General features: G+C 36.9%; 1 pseudogene; it reads left to right on the plus strand.

The window, feature by feature from the left end:
• LOC101565571 overlaps positions 1-4,248 on the plus strand; it is a 15,236-nt pseudogene extending 10,988 nt beyond the window's left edge.
• Positions 4,249-6,392: the final 2,144 nt, after the last annotated feature.

Raw genomic sequence — 6,392 nt, forward strand, 5'->3', positions numbered from 1 at the left:
TATATATCCCAACATAAGATTGATACTATTTTGTAGAAATCTCCAATGACCCTTCAAATGGGTTCATCTAATATATTTTATATATTCCTGCATAATTACCATTTTGAGAGCTCTTTATTCTTTATTCAGGACCACAGAGCAATTTCTCTTGCCTTCTGGATTATGCTCTTTGTTATTTTCCATCTGTTATATATGGAGGTATTACAGTATTTCAAGTTTGTATAACTGGAAAATATTTTACTTTTAGTTTTCAAAAGTATGTTTGCTAAGCATAAAATTCAATGAGGATAGATCTTTTTTTTTCTTTCAGTCCTTTGAATTAATTAGTCTAGTTTCTTATACACTTGTTCTTTTTTTTCTAATGTAGAATAAGATGCTATTCAATTTTGTTCTTTCATAGCTAATATTTTTTATGCATGTGCTTTAATGATTTTTTCTTTACAATTAGTTTTAGACAATTTCATTTTTGTGTATCTTGGTATGATTTTATTCAAATTTCTTGTGAAAAAGGTTCATTTTTCTTGGAAATGTAGTGCTATAACTTCAGCTAAATTCAGAAATTTTCAATCTTTAAATATTTATTGCCAATCCCTTTCTACTTTGAGAATTATAATTATATGAATATAAGTTTCTTGATTTTGGCACAGAGTGAACTAGTATATGACTGAATCTCTAAAGTCTTTCTTCTTCATTTTTATCTTGGACATTTTCTATTATTATATTCATTTAAGTTTGTAAATTATTTACAATGTGCAATCTATTCTTAATCTCATGTTATGTATTCATTTCAGAAATATTTCTCTAAAATTCACTGTCTACATCTTATATTGTTCACATTTCATTATTTGTCTACAATTTTAATATGCTATATAATTATTGATTTTAAATAAAGTTAATGAGAAAGGAAAAACGTCACTTGCCAGAACTTCTAGATATCCAGTAAGGGTTCAGTACTAATAGTGTAACCAAAATTGTTGGCTTAAATGAGACTATGAGGGAATGGATGGGACTTTTTTTTTTTTTTTTTTTTTGCGGAACCGGGAAATGAACTCAGGCCCTTGTGCTTGCCGGGGAAGCACTTATTCTACTGAGCCATCTCCCCGGCCCCCATGGATGGGACTTTAATAGCTGTAGGTGGCTAGCTACTCCTGATAAATAGAGTAATATTAGGCTGAGGAAGTGATGTATTGTCAAGAAATGACAAAATCTTTGCTTATACAGCAGCATATTTGGAAAATGTGATCATTCACTCTGGACCAGACACTCTGGGTCATGCATGCAAAGTTTAATATGATTATTAATTTATCATCAACACCAAGAATTCCTACCTGAGAAGTGATTGCAATGAAATTTAAATAGATTTTACTTAAAAGGCTTTTGAAAAAATGTAGCCAATAAAGAAGAAATAAAAATCATGCTACAAGTAAAACTTTGAAAACATTAACAAAATAATGATCAATCAAAAATGGTGCCTATTTATGTATGGTAGTAGATTGTCTAGAAATATGACACAGGGATTTTTTTTGCAAAGGTGTATTAAATTTCAAAAACTACAATCACCACAACTTGTGTACAAAGTATTATTTTGAGCATTTAACTGATAGAATTAATGAAATCTGAGTATACTTTAGTAATATTCAATGTGCCTCGCAGTCATTCCTTTGGACAACTGGTCATGCAGGTACCTATTCACGTTTTCTAGTATTATTCTTTCAGAATTTCTTCCACACAGCAATCTCATCTAACAAGCACTTCCTACCAACATCAGAAATGTATATACATCCCATAGAATGACATAACAGAGGATCTAACATTTTCTCTGTGTTATTAGGGTACAAGGAAACAAGATCACAGGGGCGATTACACAAATGATAATCTGAAACATTTATGTGTCCTGCACTCCTCATCTGTTGCCCTGAGTAAAATATAGAGATAGAGGCGGGCACTGCTCCATTTTATCTCATAGAATATCTGGGATTTTCCCATTTAAGGCTTGAGAGTCGGGCTGAGTTACACAACCACAACAATGTCTCACATATAATTCAGAACAATTCTGTGATTACTCACATGCACTATCTCACAACAGACATTTTTCTAAAATAAAAATCTTCAGGAAAACAAGTGTGTGGTGGATCAGAGTTGGTCACTTCATGGTTTTATGGCAGTAGGACTGAGAAAAGAACCAACTAGGAAGCCAGACCTGATCAGAAACACCATGAAAGACCCAGACTCCATCTCCTCACGAGAACTCTGAGAAGTGTGCTTTATCCAAACACCTCAGAAAAATCTGGCAAACAATTTTCATCTTTCTACTCAGCTGTCTCATTTAATGCCTTGCCAGTTTACATCAAAGCCCCATGAAAACTCTAGTCCACACATAAAGGAAAGATACTCACATGTTCATTCTTCATCTAAAATAATATAAAATTCTGTCCTCCCCATAATGTCAAAAGTCCCAATAACTGTCAGTGTCTCCCCCTGAGAATCAAGGCCATGTTTTATTTGTAAATAAATGAATAAGTAAAAAGTAAGTTGTGCACATGTAGGAACTCTGCATAATTAATATAATGATTTTAATGAAATATATTAATAAAATTATAAATTTATATTTGTGTGTATGCAAAAATACCCAATGATCATTAGAATTTTGAGAAAATGAGACAGCAAAGCATTTGACCAATAAGAAGTGCCCACCTAGCTCATAAATCATGAATTTTTATAGCCCTGCATCCAGCATTGGGGCACGTCATGGTGATAAGTGACTAGAGTAGTCTCAGTGGACCTTTTCACGACAGCTGTGCCAGTTGCAGCCCACATGGCCTGTCTTGGGCTGAATCTCCTCATGTTTTCAGCCTTCTTTAAGGGACATTCCATGTCTTGGTTTTTTGACTTCATGGAATTCCCTTAGCACCTTCAAATTCATTCTTCACCACCACTGGTGAGAACGTAGCATAATACAAAGGATGAATGAATCTAAGAGTTGATTCTTTGAAAGAATAAATAAAATTGATAAATCTCTAGCCAATATTATCAAAAAAAGAAAAGAAAAAATTGAAATTCATTCAATAAGGAATGAAAAGTGGGTAATCACTACAGAATCTATGTAAATTAAGAAGATACATAACTATTTCTCAAATCTTTACTCTGGAAAACATAGAGGAAAGAGACAGATTCCTAGGTACATATTAATTACTACCAAAGTGGAATCAAGAAGATACAAAAATTCTGGATAGCTCAATATTCAGCTGCTTTGACATATCTTTTACCAGATTAATCAGTCCTCTAAGATTAATCTCAGTCTCAGGCAAAGTCTCCGGACATGTGAAAATTCAGGCAAACTTTGAGCTAAGCCATAATACAAATCATCCCAAGTCTGTCATCAAGCTAAGTAAACCTTTCCTTCCTTCATTTTGGGTGTCAGGTATTTGTTCCAGCAAGAGAGAAGAGCAATCAAGAAAGTTAGCCAGAGCAATTAGACAAGAGAGAGAAAGTGGAGATACTGCTGGTGGCAGCTGGCGTGGTGCCCTCCCCTTTTGAGTACTGCCATGTGGTGACCACCACACCCCACAAGACCCTGAGAGGCTGCGGTGCTGGCAGGATCTTCTACAGAAAAGAGTGCACAGCGTGGATCCCAAGGCTGGCGAGGAGATTCTGTACAACGTGGAGTCGCTCATCACTTCTGCTGTGCTTACAGGCCTCCGGGGAAGTCCCACAACCTTGCTATTGCTGGAATTGCTGTGGCCCAGAAGCAAGCCATGACTACAGAATTCAAAATCTATCAGCTGCAGGTGGTGGCCAACTGCAGAGCTCTGGCTGAGGCCCTTACAGAGCTGGGTTGTGAAATTGTCACAGGTAACTCTGATAACCGTCCTCATGGATCTACATTCCAAGGGCACAGACGGTGGAATGGCCAAGAAGGTTCTTGAAGCCTGTTCTATTGCCTACAATAAGAAAATTTGTGCAGGTAACAGAAGCACACTGAGGCCCAGTGGACTGTGACTGAGGACCCCAGCACCAACGACCTGGAGAGTTTTGGAAAAAGATTTCCCAAAAGTAGCATACTTTATCCAAAAAGGTATAGAGCTGACTCTACAGATTCAAAACAATATGGGCTCAAGGCCCACAGTGAAGGAGTTCAAGGAGAAGTTGGCAGGGGATGAGAAGCATCAGGAGGCTGTGTGGGCTCTCTGGGAGGAAACAGAGAGCTTTGCTCTTCTCTTCCCACTACCTGGCCTGCCTGACTTCTGAAGGAGCCAGCCTGCTCTGCGTCTGCCTTGGTGTCATACACACTGCCTGAGCAGGATACTTACTGAGGAGCCGGTACCCTCTTGAGACAACTGAGCTGCCACATTCCACCACTAAGCTGCCCTTCCCCTTTTGAGGGAGATGGCTTATAGACTATTCTATTTTCATAAGTCAAAATTTAAGTCAGATTCTTTTTTTTTTTTAATTTTTTTTTATTTTTTGGCAGAACTGGGGATTGAACTCAGATCCTTGCATTTGCCAGTCAAGTGCTTATCTTACTGAGCCATCTCCCTGGCCTCTTAAGTCAGATTCAAATGTCATTGTTATACTTCACAGATCTAGAGAAAGCATTCTTAAAATTCACCTGGAAACAGAGGAGACACAAGAAAAAAAGCAACCATTGGTGAAAAGGGAAGGCAGGAAGCATAAAAATTTCTCACTTAAAATTATGCTACAAAGCCACTGTGATAAAATCAGCATGGTACTGGAAGAAAAAAAAAAAAAAAAAAAAACAGACCTAAGGATCAATGGAACAGATTAGAAGGTGCAGACATAACTACCGACATACCCAGCCTACTTATTTTTTACAAAGGGGCCAAAATTTATTGGTGGAAACAATATAGCCACTTTAATAAATGGTGTTAGGAAAAATTGGCTTTACATATGCCAAATGATGAATTTAAATCAGTGTCTATCACCTTGTACTAAATTATCAACAAAATGGATCAAAGTTCTAAACATTAAAACAGAAACCATACATCTTTTGCAGGAGAAAGTAGGTAGAAATTGTGAACAAGTAGGGGTAGGTAGAAAGTTTATGAACAAAAACCAAACTGCATGGGAAATACTTCAAAAACTTAAGAATTGGGATCTCATGTTTTTTAAAAGTTTCTGCATGTCAAAAGAAATTGCCTAGTAAAAAGAAAAAAACATGAAGTGGGAAAAAGTTATAGATGACTGACCCTTAGATGAAGGACTTCTATCTAGAACATACAAAGAATTAAAAAAATTCAAGTCCTCAAAATTTAAAGAAACAACCCAAAAGTGGGAATCTGAGATGAATATACACTTCTCAGATGAAACCATACAAATGGCAAGTAAGTATATGAAAAATCTTCATCATTGATCACTTGAAGAATGAAAATTAAAACAACACTGAGATTCCATCCCACCACAGATAGACTGGATAACTACAAGAAGTCAACTAATAACAAGTGCTGGATGGGCTACGGGGAAAAAGAAACACTTCACTGTTGGTGAGAGTGCAGACTGGTACAAACACTATGGAAACTAGTGCGGATATTCCTCCAAAAGCTGATTGGAGGTTCCATTCACCAGCTATTCCCCTCCTGGGTATTTTTCCAAAAGAACTGAAAACACCATACCACAGTGATATATGTTCCCCATGTTTATAGCAGTGCAATTTATCATCTCTAAATCTTGGAAACAAACCAAATGCCCATCAGCTGAGGAAAGGATAAAAACGATTTTGTATTTTTACAGAATGGAGTATTACTTAACTATAAAAAAGACTAACTCAAGGTTTTTATAGGTAAATGGATGTAACTACAGACCATTGTTGTGAGTGCTTTAAGTCAGACTTACACGTGCAAACATTGCTTTGTCTCACTGGTGTGAGAACCTGAATGAGGAAATACAATTCGAAAGGTACAATAGATACTGTGGAAAAGAAAGAATCTGTTCAAAGGAAGGCGTTGCAGGTCAGTCAGAGCTGGGAGAAGAATGGCATCCAGGCTGAACGTAATCAGCCACGCACGTCTCGGAAGCCTCGTCTGCCTGAGTCCTGAACTGAGCAAACACAGCATATTTGTTGAGAAGTTGAGAAAGTACAAATCATTGGTAAAGCAAAATGTCCAAGAAGGACTCTAAGCATGAGATCTTGATCAGTCACATACTGCAGGTACCCTAAGGCTTTAAAGTACCCAAAATTTCCTCCTCTGGTCTTACAAGACAGTTCTGAGAAAGCAAACAGGATTGTTCTGTCCTGACAGTTTTCTGCCTGGAAAAACCTCCTCTTCTTTGCTTTCCCTGAACTTTGTCCTCAGAGATTTGACCTGAATCATACAGCAGGAAGGAAAAACTGGAATGAAGTTTATGACAAAAGCATGAAGGAATTTCTCAATGGG

This window comes from Octodon degus, unplaced genomic scaffold (genome assembly GCF_000260255.1).
Source record: "Octodon degus isolate 3935 unplaced genomic scaffold, OctDeg1.0 scaffold00155, whole genome shotgun sequence".
Taxonomy (NCBI): domain Eukaryota; kingdom Metazoa; phylum Chordata; class Mammalia; order Rodentia; family Octodontidae; genus Octodon; species Octodon degus.